Genomic DNA, 12,908 nt, shown 5'->3' with positions numbered 1-12,908 from the left:
ATGTACTGGAACACATATGAGTAAAATAAGCATTAAACACTACACTACAGTATTTCGACCTTGAAACTACAGAAAAATGTAAAAAATGTGGATGCCAGAATTAAAGGTGTCAGCGTTGAGGTTCTCTGCCCTCAGCAAGGACGCCTCTTGGCAACTTCTATCATGACTCAGCACATTTTCAGTCTTCTTCTGACCGTGACACTGATTTGCAGGTGCCTCGGCCCACATTACCACTACAGGGAGCATTACTGCGACACTGAGCAGCACTACTGCACAGATCCTTACAGCAGCTGAACCGTTTAGCTTCTGGGCCACACATGTAAAGCTTTGTAGGAAAAATACTTCAAGTGTTGCCGTGTTTTTAAACTGGACGTGAGAATGTAAACAGAGCTGAATATTGTGAACTTTGAATTGTGTCCGTGTTTGTTTTCATGCAACAGGTTTGACCTCGGGTCCAGCACGATATCATTCTTGGTGACTCAGGTGACCAACCAGTACTCGACCAGGGAGATGCTACATGAGGTACGTAAGACTCTGTGTGTCCACCTGGACTTCTATTACTTTCACTAGAAACTATGGTATGTTCATCTGCTCACAGCCACAAGAACCCTGCTTATAGGATCTTAACGATGTAGAGATATTTGTCCAATTAACAGAAAATGACAGAAAACCCTGTCTCACAGTAGTGTCCACTGTATGATCATGATCAGTTTGTACGTTCTTGCTTAGATCTTACTGCAAAATACATAGAAAAGAACAGGATTCCTTTATATTCATTGCACAGTGTACAAAATAATAAAGCAGTAATCCTGTCAGTGGATTGAAGCCTCCCTCCTCTGCATGTTCTCAGGTACGAAGCTTCTTCGGCTCCCTGACCGAGGAGACGGGCTCCGAGATGAGGTGCATCCAGCAGGCCTACGAGACCATCGAGGATAACATCCGCTGGATGGACACCAACCTTCCTCTGCTGCAGGCCTGGCTGGACAAACGCACCCACAGAGTGTCTCATGAGGATTTATAACTGCAGGGAAAACAGAATGTCTGTCGTGGATGATTATGCTGCTCCAGGCAGAAACAGAGGTGTGGTCCTGCATCACAAATGAGACGACCTGATGCTCTATGACAACAATCAGACATGTCAAACACGCACCTTAATGTTAAAAGCATTGACAGATTTTGCATTTAGAATTACTTGGCATCCTCCCCAAATCCAAACATTAAAAAAAAAAAAAACCCCATCATCACAAAAAGTATCCTGCTTTGAAATAGATAGCAATACATGTAACTGAACATACTCCAAAACATGAAATACTCCAAATAAGTGCTTTTTCAGATCTATAGAACTTTAGGCATTGTAAATGTCGTGAAAAATAACCTGAAGGAATGAACCCCCACATGTGAGAGGTTTAAAGATGTGACATAATCGGGCACATTGTGAGGTTTCCTGGTTGTTGTGATTCCAAAAAATACTTTGCTTTTGTTTGTTTTTTCCAAAAAGTATTCTTTGGAATGACCAGCAAGAGGAGAAGAGAGGAATTATTTCCCAATGAAAGCACTCAGAGCAGAACAGTAGATGTGATAGATGAATATATTTCTGCTCAGAGTTGTCTCTGGGTGTCTGTATATGTTTGTAGGTGTGTTTGTGAAACTCTTTTTTTTCTTTTTTCGGCTACATGTGTGAATTCTCTGTGAAGTACGTTTCGATTTATGCTGCGCCATCACTGTAGAAAGCAACACAAAGCCTGTACAGGGTTGTACAATTAGTAAATGAACTGCGCATTTAATTGAATTTTACATTTTTAAATATTTTGGCACCAGAGCTCTCCTCAGCTAGCAAAACAAGAAAAGCCCAGTGGGATCTACAGCCGTTAGACCTGACTTCATTCTCTAATACCAGCATAAAGCAGGAAGGAGTTACTCTAATGCACCTGTTGGATTTATACACAGTTAAAGTGTTGTTGAACCATATTTGACTTGAACCCAGCGTCATCCTGCTGCATCACTTCATCATCACTGAGAACACAACCATGAATTCTGACACCACTGCTTTTGTTTAAACACGTTTAAACTTTATTGAAACTGACAATCTTGCCAACAGAAAACGCACTAAAGGACCCACGTTGTTACAAACAGTCTTTGGATTATTCGACTCAGCAGTGTCTATTTCTATACCACTGTTATATCATTTGTTCATCCAGAAGGAGAGCAGTTCTTGGTTGAACTAAATATTAGACCAATAAAGTTAATTTGACCTCATTTGACTTGTATTCCTGTAACTTCACGTAACTATTAACTGTTAGTAATCAGTGATTAGTTTGTGGGTGGAACCTTTCAATCGTTTTACTCCTCTGATAAGCCGATCGATCGATTTTCCAGTAAGAGAGTTTCAATGTAATGCTTTGTTGCGTCATTTTACAATTATTTTATTAGTTTTTTAAACTACAGACGTGCACGTTTTTATACACAGAATAAGATAACGGACCGAACAACTCAACTCCACTTCACTTGTCATTGAAAGTACAGCTCTGTTTGAAATCTGTCTCACTAATAATGTCGTCTCTTCTTGGTTTTAATGGAAAGCCCTGTTTGGTGTAAAACTGTGGGCATTGAATTCCTGGAGATTCCACAACAAATACCTGGAATACCATTTAAACCTGATCAATAACGAGACGGCGCTTGTGGAAACAATGGATGATGTAAAGGAAGCTGCTTACATTTCCTTACAGCCAATCCCACTAATTCATGCTGACCAAGCGTCTTGAGTCAAGTTTATTTTCCCACAATTTGGTGCCAATCACGGGGTTCAACCTCTGCCTGCTTCACTTTTATGATTTAAGACCGAAGGACAAAGTGCTTGAGCAGCTGCCTGACATAAAAAAATGGGAGGAAAGGAGTCACTTTACTTTGACTCTGATGCGAACGGTGAGATTTGAACCGAGTTAATGGGAAACAGGCCTCGTCTTCCTCCGCTGCTCTTGTTTCTACGGCAACTCTCAGTTCAAACCTTGCAGATGAAGGTAGCTGTGGCTTTAAATTGTCTAAAGCTGCCATAAATTCTTCCGATGGACCTTTAGCACAAACCAATAAAACACAATGTCCGACTGACAAAACACACAAACGCACACAAATTCATACATGGGGGCATATATTCATGCACATTAGTGTTGAAGTTAAGCACAGGCTTAAACACGCTGCTCATACAACTAAGAATACTGAATTTCTGCGTGTATTTCGGTGGCTGATAAACACGCTGGGCTTTGCACTCCCTCTCATGTATGTACACACTCATACGCCGCCCCCTCGTCAGCACACCCACAATAAAAACTGTACTCTGCTCCGGTGATTCTGCCCCAGTTACACACCTGAGAAGAGACGTCGCTGCACCGAAGGTAGGAGTCTGGAGTTGCGCCTTTTTTTTTTTTGTTGCTTCCAGTTTCTGAAAGTTTTTGTCAGTTACAGAAATCTGATGGAATTGAATTACACTATGCTTATTGTAATTTCCTAAACGTGACACATGAGGAGCTTTTTATTTGCTTTGACAGTATTTACAGACTCCCTCCCTGTTCCCATGTGCTCACTGATCATGAATTTTGACCTCACCTGCTCATGTGATTTGCTTGCTTTTGCTTAATAATCTATTCAGCCTGTAAAGAAAAGAACGGTAATTTTAGAATCATCTCATAGCGTGGACAGTGTTTTTCTTGCCTTGTTGGTGTAATTTCCTGTTTAGAGGTTTTGGGATCATTTACTTTAGCTCCCTTCTCTGTGTGTGTAACTTTGCATATTACAGTTACATATTAATATAACTGATCAAAACTTGTGATAAACTTTGCTCAAGCGCTTGCGGAGTCGTGGTTCAAGGGTGTGACTCAGTGTGCTGATTGTCTGATTGTCCACCTGATCCGTATCATTTTGTTTTGCAAAGTACAATCCATTAAAACCCAAGAAGGCTCCTCTTCTTTAGCTTTTTATTATTGCTTTTGTCAGGTAGACAGTAAGAGGTGAGATGATCAACACCAAATAGTACTTACGCAGCTTGTTAATAGTTTAAACGATTTCTGTTATACCCATGTTAATATCAGTGATAGTTTTTCTGTAGTGGAGACTTAAACTTACAGAATACAAAAAAATAAAATGTATTGGGTTGGTGCCGCAGGTGTAGTTTCTCTTTAGATTTTAATGAAACTGTATCATACATTTCATCTCCTGCTGTTTAAAAAATGAGCGTATAAGCCCAAGGCAGCACAACGTCATTATTTACTAAATTTAACACAAAATAAAAAATATATATCTGACAAAAAATTTCCAAAAAAAGACTCTTTCATGTCAAAGTGAAACCAGATTTCTGCAAAATAATGTCAATGACCTAAAAATAGAAAATGTAAAATAAGAGATTGCATAATTATTTACGACCTTTAACCCTTTATACGGCACTCCTTTAAATACTTGGAAAATTAAAATTTCAACCTTAGCGTGTAATTAAAGGATATTGCAAGATATTTTTACTTTTGTGGCTTAAAATTTTTATTTTTATTTTTTTAAATGTTGTAAATCAAGATTGATAAAGTTAAAAATAAATCAAACTGGAGTTCAAACCAGTGACAAAACGCCTGGAACATTTGTTCAGGGACATTTTTCATAAGGTAGTCATATTGGCAGTAATATAAAAACTAAATCAAAGTGCACGTGGTTCTTCAGCCTCACCGGGAGGCACAGGGTAGACACATCCAAGGAAGTTACCAAACATGGTCACTTGCACCATAAAGGGTTAAGGTGGTTCATCTAATTCAACGCAGGTGCAGTCAGTTGGTGCAAGAAAACACACAATTAGTGAAAATTATCTGAGTGACTGTGTCTGAATTGACTGTAGCGTAAAGACACCAGGTCCAGTCAGAGGTAAATCTGTTCTCTGGGCTCGAACTACACCAAGAAGGTAGAAGAATACACCCCAAACAGCTCAGGTATAGGGTTTCCAAGTCACTGAATAGCTCTTGGAATACAATTAAATCTGTCGTTAAGAAATAAAAGAGATATGACAGATGTATAAATCTGCCCAGAACCAGGCCAGTGATTGTGCAAGAAGGAGACTAGTGAAGGAGGCCACCAAGACACCTGGGACTCATCTGGAGGAGGTACAAGCTTCAGCGACTGAGATAGGAGAGACTGTTCTGTTGCCTCTTCTTCACCAATCAAAGCTTTATGTGAAGGTGTTGAAAAAGCTCATTAAATCTTAAGAGTCGACCAGAAGACATGTGGGAAGAAGGTTCTTTGGTCTGATGAAACATTAGTAGAGCTTTATGGCCATCATACTCTACACCGAACTTTGCACATCATCACAAACCCCACAGTGGAGCACGGTAGTGGCAACATCATTGTGTGGAACTGTTTCTGTGCAGCAGCCCTGAAAGGCTTCTAAAGGTAGAAGATAAAACCAATGCAGCAACGTTTAGAGAAATCCAACCTGATGCAGTCTGCAGGAGAAACATTGACTTTGGAGACAGCAAGGAGAAGGTTCTGGAGTCACCAAGTCAGAACCTAGACGTCAGTGTTGCAAAGTAGGGCAGGGCAAAGTCGCAGTGTCAAGATGTGCCAGGCTGATTAAGACCGATCCCAGCAGGCTGAGCACGGTGACGCTGTGTTATTGTGGCCAAAGGTCCGTCTAATGAATAGTGACCTAGTGGGGCTGGATACTTACACAATCATCTCATTACATCTAGTATTGTTAATTAACTGACCAGAAATAAAATGACAACACTTCCCAGATGGGAGAAGACTTCTTATCTGCACATCACCCACCTCACCGCTCTGATCTGAAACTCATCCATCAAGCCTGGTTTCTAAAATTCCTTTTCAGTCTTGATACTAATAACTCTGACCTTCTTGTAAACTCTTACCTCGACTGTGATTAACTAGTAGGTTTACGAGCATAGTGGAAAAATCCAACCATCAGGGCTTTACGTAATACCAACCAGACCGAAAGACTGTAAACCCAACGAGGTCACGGCGGGACAGAGTGATATGAGAGATCTGTCTCTGTGACGCTCTCATGTCTCCACACAGGAGAGAATCAAATATGGCCTCTGATGATTCTTTTATTTATCCATTTAATGAGTTCAATTATATTATATTATATGAATCCAGGATAAGGATAAAGATTTGTTTTAATTTTTAAGCTCTCAGCTTCACCTCAAAGAAAACTGCAGGATTTATTCACTGACAACATCACAGTTAAATGTTTCCCTTCTTGTCTTTCAGGTTCATCCTGTGGATCCACTTCCAGTTTGGTCCATCAAGAGTTTACCAACGCAGGCCTAAAGATGTCACTCAACTCTTTGCCCTTTTTAGAGTAAGACACATCTCTTTAAATCTAGAAGTTTCTAGTTATTGGTCCCTTTGGTTTTGCTGACATTAGTTTGACCCAACAGCTGGATGTAGGACTGAAGATGTTGTCTTTTCTTTTCCTTTGACTCTTGCTTCATTTGCACCAGGTAGTGAGATATGGCATCTTCACGTTTTGTTTTTATATATGGGCTATGTGTTGCAGATATAATACCATTTTCTGTGCTATAAAATCAAAGAAACAAATGTTTGAGGCCAGTTAGACCCCAGAGGAGTCTAAATTAGTGCCTCTTGTGAAGAAGCTTTATTAAAACTCAGCTTAATCAGAATTTCAAAGCGTACTAAGTGATGTCAGACGTACAAAACTAATCCCAAACACCTCTCCGTCTTTCCATCCTCCTCTCCTAGGATCTTCCTGGGCTTCATTGGCTTTGGCCTCTCCATCATGTTCTGCACCACCTTCTGCAGAGCTTGCAGCCGCCTAAGGGAGGAGCAGATAGAGGCGGAGGCAATGCGACGCGGCGAGCTCGAGTCGCACCAGCGCCCCGTTTATTTCATCCCCTTCCGGAGAGACAACAGTGAAGACGTTCAGCCACCTCCGCGGTACAGCACCGACGCCTACAGCGGGCCTCCGCCTTCATATAACGAGGTACTTCTGCCACAACACCACTCAAGTCTTTACTGAACCCACTTTGTCTTCAGCTCTGAGAACAAAGCAAACACCTCAGTATTTGTTTCTAATTTGTATCTCTGCTTTTATTCTTTCAGCTGGATTTTAAGCTGGACGATCTCCCTCCTGCCTACACAGAACAGGACCTCTCAGCGAACTCCACGGTATCGGTCATAATAGACAGACAGTCATCACAGTGAGGCAGCACCGTCACACTGGGCCTGTGTCGAGGTTGTGGACAGTCTTGATTATTGCACTGCATCATGGACTTGAGTGAGCAGTTTATAATGGTCTAAAGATTCCTTTTTATTGCGGTGCCGAATGTGATGATGGCACAAAGAGGACATGACAGCAGACTTAACGCTACAGCGCCGTAAAGTAAAACCATTTAAGACCCAAATTAGATTCTGCTCCCTCGTACGACGGTGGTTAAAATGGGACACGTGTGCATCATTAACTCGTGTTGAAACCACCACCGTGGAGGCTACGTGTTTGGTCTCCTTGGCTCATGTCTCTGAGATCTCACAAGCTTCACTTCTCTTTTTAATTTATTCAATTGTGAAGCCAAAATCTTGTCCTCTGACTTATTTCACATGACTCTTGACAGCATTGTGCAATTTAAACCAATTCCAGATAATGCACTTAAATTATTTTTATAAGCAGGACAGCACCTTGCCTGCACAGCGCCACGATAAGCTGGGTCTAACTCGGTGTTTACGGGTCTAATATACTTGACGTTTGGCACAAAATGACGCTTTTTTAAAACTCAAATGTTCACCAACAGCTTCTTTGCATATCTGCCTTCATCATCTGCTCAGCATGTCTGTCCACATGTGTACATTAATGCAACTCTTGATCCAAACGCTGCTTTAAAAGTATTTTCTTTCATCATAAAACCACGTTGAGGGTCACAGTATTTCTAATTTATGCTCCGGACCAACAGCTGCGGTAACTTTCAGAAAGAAGTCGTGGTTCAACTGAGCAGCAGCTTGTTTTCAGGTTGTCACGTAGGTTTTCTGTAATGTTTGATGCTCTTCTATGTTTTATTTTTGTTTTCTTGGCGACGCTGTACCAACCCACTGCTAAATGCTGGGGAAAGAAAGCAGTATTTAAAAGTCAGAACTGTGCTGTTTGAACACCCGTCTGTCGAACAGCTGCTTTTTTTTGTGAGACTTTTTATTGAACAGTGATTATATTTTAAATGAAGTGTGTAAATGAGCTAATTGCACAAAGTAATAGTTGTAATCTCAGGACAAAGTGTGGATATTTATGGTAGCTGGTCTACTTAAAGGTCTCTTAATAGAAAAAAAAAAACATATTTGTGTCACTCCAACAACAACAAGTCTGTAGTATCACCCACGAAGTAGAGTTAAATATAAGAATCTGTCTAAATCTGACGCCGCCTTTCTATGTAAATATAAGTTATACTTGATGATAATGTTGTCATATGTGAATATCATTTATGTTTTCCAAAAAAATATATAAAATAAATACAGTGCTGTAAGTCCAATTTGAAATATATTTTAACAAAGGTGGAATAAAAGTTGACATGTTTTTCAAAGGTGTGACTTTTACTGGTTTCAGATTGAGTCATGATCTTCCCGCTATGTGTGTTTTTTTTTCTTTTTAAACAGTAACAAGGCAGACAAACAGCTTGAAAGCTGACGTGACTTTTTGAACACAAAGACACTAAAAACTACTGTAAAGCCTCAAAAATGGATTTTGCACTTGCCGGCGTGATGGCGGTGGTGAAACGTTCGGGCCTTATCACGCCAGTTATTGCAACTGGACTTCCTTGTTCAGTAATCGGAGGTCAAAAGTCACATGTGGTGACAGTTGTTTTGCACGACGGCTCTAACGAAGTCAGATTTGTTACCCTCACACGCTTGTACTGTTTTTAAATGGCAGAACAGTGAGCTTTTTGGTTGCTATCTGGTTTATTTGTGGCCTTCAGTTTGAGGTTATTTTGAGCCCCACGCTCGCACCGAAAAGTTTGACGTATGACCGACGTATGGCACTCTGAGAGTCAGTGCAGGATTGCCTAATCTGTACTGGAGCTTATCTTGGATCTCAACTTGTTTGTGTGCACAGAGATAAATGTTACAGACTCCTGCCAGGTACTAAAACCAGACAGTGGAGTGTTATGGATCAGGGATTTCTCATGGGTAGAACTCTGTAGATTCTCCAAACTGTGGGAAATAAAATGTTTTTTTTGAATAAACTTTATTAATAAACCAACACGGCAGGACAGTATAACCTGTACTGCAACTGGAACGTTCCTGTCATGAGATATATTGATCACATTCTGTCTGCAATGTCCTGATAATAATAATAATAGATTTTATTTATAGGCGCCTTTCTAAGGATGTTTTGGAGATGTTGCTGAGGGAACGCATTACTGAACATTCCTCCATTAATCACAATGTTCCACGATAACAAAGGAAGAATGTTCTCAAACCAGCATTCAAAAACTGTTCTCTAGTTGTTATCAGATGACAGAATGTTGTTGTTGTTTTTTAATGTGATTTATTAGCGGTAGAACATTTTTGCCTTTTTTTTTTCTTGAGGGAACTAATTATAGAACGTTCTCAAAGGAAAGGGAAAGATGTGATGAAGACCTCAGAAGACCGACCTCGAGTTAAAAGATGTTCCTGTGACGCAATATTTGAATAAAGGTGAAACATTCAGGCTGCGATGATGTTTTTGGGGATGTTGTTGAGGGAACATATTATTGAACGTTCTTCAATAAACCATTCTCACAATGTTCCACGATAACAAAGATAACAAAGTGGGGAGTTCAGTTTGGAGAACGTTCCCAGCTAGAATTTTTTTTTGTTTTAAAAACATTCCAAGAAAGTTTGGAAAGTTCTAGTAATGTGTTACTTTAGTTCCCAGAATGTTGTTCTGAACATTTTCCAAAATGTTGCATTGAGAACGTCCTTCCTTTGTTCTCTTGTAACATCGTGAGAACGTTTTATAGGAGAACTTTCTCAACAGCAACATCCCAAAACATCAGAACGTTCCATCTTTGTTCATACGTCACATTACAGGAACGTTTTATATATTGTAATCTGAGGCCTTGAAAACATTTTTTGAATGTTGGTTCTTCATTCATGTAACATAATCTGACAACATTCTTTAAACTTCATCTAAACGCTAAAACATGTTTTCACTTTTAATCTCACAGGAGCAATACTTGAAATGATAAATATCCCCAAAACGTTGTTTGAACATTTGATTTTCTTTAAAACATTATTAGAACTTGTAGGTAATGTTAGCCGACATTGTGGGAACATGATCTGCTCGCTGGCTCGTTGCAAAATGTTCTAACAATGTCATCGCCGAGCATTTTTAGAACATCTTCAGTTCTTCTATCTTTAACAGGAACGTTCTGGGAACTAAAAGAAAACTTCTTGCTGAGAACATCAATGGACATGGGCTCAGAACCTTCATCCTTTCTCTGACGTTTCCTACTTGTTGAAAGCACAGAGAAGGAAGTCCACAATGACTGAGTGGCTGTGAGACAGGCTGACATGCAGCCACACATGGCCCGACACGTCGCCCAGCAGCTCACACACGTCCTGTAATCTGATATATGTCAAGGGAGCTTTAACACATCATTTTTCAGTGTTTTCCAGCGGCGTCATCTGCCGGCTTCTGTCAGTGAAATCCCTGCTATCGCTTACGCTGTCCGTGGAGGACACATGCATTCGCTGAAGATCCCAGAATATCCTCCTTCCTGTGCTCGTTTTACAACCAGGGAGGCATAAATGTCATGAAACAGATTCATGGCGCTAAATTCAGAGAAAGAATCAAGCGAGAAACTTTGACTATCACATCACATTAGTCCAGAGGAGACAACATGAACTTCTTGTCAGCTTCTGAAACCCAGTAAATGGAAAACACCTGCACGGCTACACAGTGACTCTTTTCCTCATACATGCAGCCACACATGCAGGATTTTGAGCGTGTGGTGGACTCGCTGCCAGGATATTCACAGGAATGTAGGCGCTGGGTTGTTGTTTTATGGTGGAAACCACACACTAGAGGGCAGTGTGAGTGTGGAGACGCGTGCTCGCTCGCTTCAGGCTCTTCTGACATCCACCAGCAAAAGCTGAATTTTCACTTGAAATTGAATTTCTTTGAAGCAGCAACAGCAGCAGGATGAAGGCACAAATGAGAACATCTTGACATGTCTGTGTGGCACCTCTCAGCCCAGAAAGCGTTCAGACCAATAAAACCAGAACCGTCTGCTGCTGCTCTACTGTTACACCGTGTCCTCTGCCTCACTTTTGTTTCTCGTCCCCCCTCCTCCATCTGCCTTCACTTCTTCCCACTCTGCTCCACTCTCTATCCTCCTCTCTATCCTTCTCTCTTATGATACACTGCCCTGTCTCTTGGGCCTTTACACCTCTCTATGGACGCTCATAAAACCATCCTCCCCCCTCAGTCCCCCTTTAGGACCCCCTGCAGACCGAGCCGGCACAAAGCTGCCTGTAATGGTCGAGTTTCTGCCCCGCAACAGACCGACTTTGAACTAACTTGGGGTTAATTTTATGCTTTAAACTGTCCAGAAGTAAGTTTAAATCCACACAACGTCTCACATTTATTATTATTGTTGCTCACATGATATTGTTTTTATCTCGTGTGTTATCTATGTAAGGTTTGTGTGACTATTTCTCTGTACTTTCCACCGATCTTTTCCAAACATACATAATCCTTTCCCTTCACTGCTGCCAGCATATAGGGCACATTTTGGCCTTTGTTTATCTCGATTCTTCATCTACGCGCTGCCAGAAATAGAAACGGTTTTCCCCCTCCACACGCTCTCACCCAGCCAGAGACTGTGTTTGTCCGATCGCCGCCGTCAGTTTGTTTTATTTGTGCTTTGTGTGCACAGGTGAGACATTTCTCTAATAAAAGCTTTATTGAAAGAGCGATTTTGCTGCCCTGAACATTTTGTACTTTTTGTTTCACGCCCACTGCAAAGATGATTTTTCAAGCTGCATATATTCAAAAGTAGTTTCCTCAAAGAGTCATTTGCTTGCTCGAAAGAATCCCCACTGAATTCACATATACTGTCATCTCAATGTTGAGTTGAACACCCGATTATTTTGAGTTATGCACGATTGCATAACTTGGAAAAACAGAAATGTCCTAGCTACTGTTTTTTCCCCTTTGCCCCCTCTGGTTCAGCAGAATATTTGTCACCTGAAATGCGATTGAAGCCGTTCTTCTGCTGCTTTGAGTAGCACTCGACCTCTCTACTTGCCTTTCTATTAATGACCCACATGTGGGCAGTTTAGGAGGTCGATCTGTCAACCAAACTACAAAGAAACCTACCCACTGCTGTTCAAAAAGTCCTGCTGGGAGACAGTCAAACAATCCAGCACAGCCAGAAACAAACACCGACGGGTTTAACTCAAACACAGGGTTTCAAAGTTTAATTTGGATCAACGATAGTTCTGGCGCTGAGTCTTCCCTGCGTGTTTGAGCACTGTAATGTCTGGCAGAGATCTGTGGGATCCTGGAATAGATTTAGAGGAAGAAAACCCCCCTGGAGGTCTGCACAGACACAGAGCCGAGGAGATAATAAAAAAAGGAATGGCCGGGATGTGGATGCGTCTGTGCATGTGAGCATGTCGGTCAGGCAGAAGAATGTCAGCGCCGGCGTGTAAGTCTGCTTTCTGATGAATGATGACTTGATCCTCCTCCGTCCTTTCATTCTCTTTATCTTAATTTACTCCCTGCCGCTCTGCGATATGAATACACTTTGGAGAGTCCCTGGCGTTGCTCCGTCCGATGACATCCTCAGCCAGTCTTCCTCTGTGCTGCTATCTTCGTCTGGAGGGTTGCGGCTCTTCATTAACGGGCTCTGCTCTGTCTGTGATGGTTCGCT

General features: G+C 41.2%; 1 protein-coding gene and 1 long non-coding RNA gene across 2 annotated transcripts in view; one reads left to right on the top strand and one right to left on the bottom strand.

The window, feature by feature from the left end:
• The window catches only part of erap1b (endoplasmic reticulum aminopeptidase 1b), a 36,353-nt gene extending 33,818 nt beyond the window's left edge, over nucleotides 1-2,535 (top strand). Inside the window, exon 20 of the mRNA XM_008283532.1 lies at nucleotides 1,396-2,535. The gene's annotated coding sequence lies outside the window, so the exon portion shown is untranslated. The remainder of the gene's footprint in view (nucleotides 1-1,395) is intronic.
• The window catches only part of LOC103358528 (uncharacterized), a 16,272-nt gene extending 3,927 nt beyond the window's left edge, over nucleotides 1-12,345 (bottom strand). The window contains exons 1-2 of the long non-coding RNA XR_520259.1: nucleotides 12,333-12,345; nucleotides 5,797-5,805 (exon numbers count right to left, since the gene is read on the bottom strand). This is a non-coding gene — a long non-coding RNA (uncharacterized LOC103358528). The remainder of the gene's footprint in view (nucleotides 1-5,796; nucleotides 5,806-12,332) is intronic.
• Between the last annotated feature and the right edge of the window lie 563 nt (nucleotides 12,346-12,908).

The sequence above is a fragment of the Stegastes partitus genome, unplaced genomic scaffold (genome assembly GCF_000690725.1).
Source record: "Stegastes partitus isolate 25-593 unplaced genomic scaffold, Stegastes_partitus-1.0.2 Scaffold317, whole genome shotgun sequence".
Lineage (NCBI taxonomy): Eukaryota > Metazoa > Chordata > Actinopteri > Pomacentridae > Stegastes > Stegastes partitus.
The sequence above is the reverse complement of the archived record's forward strand: the minus strand, read 5'-3'. Positions and strand labels throughout refer to the sequence as shown.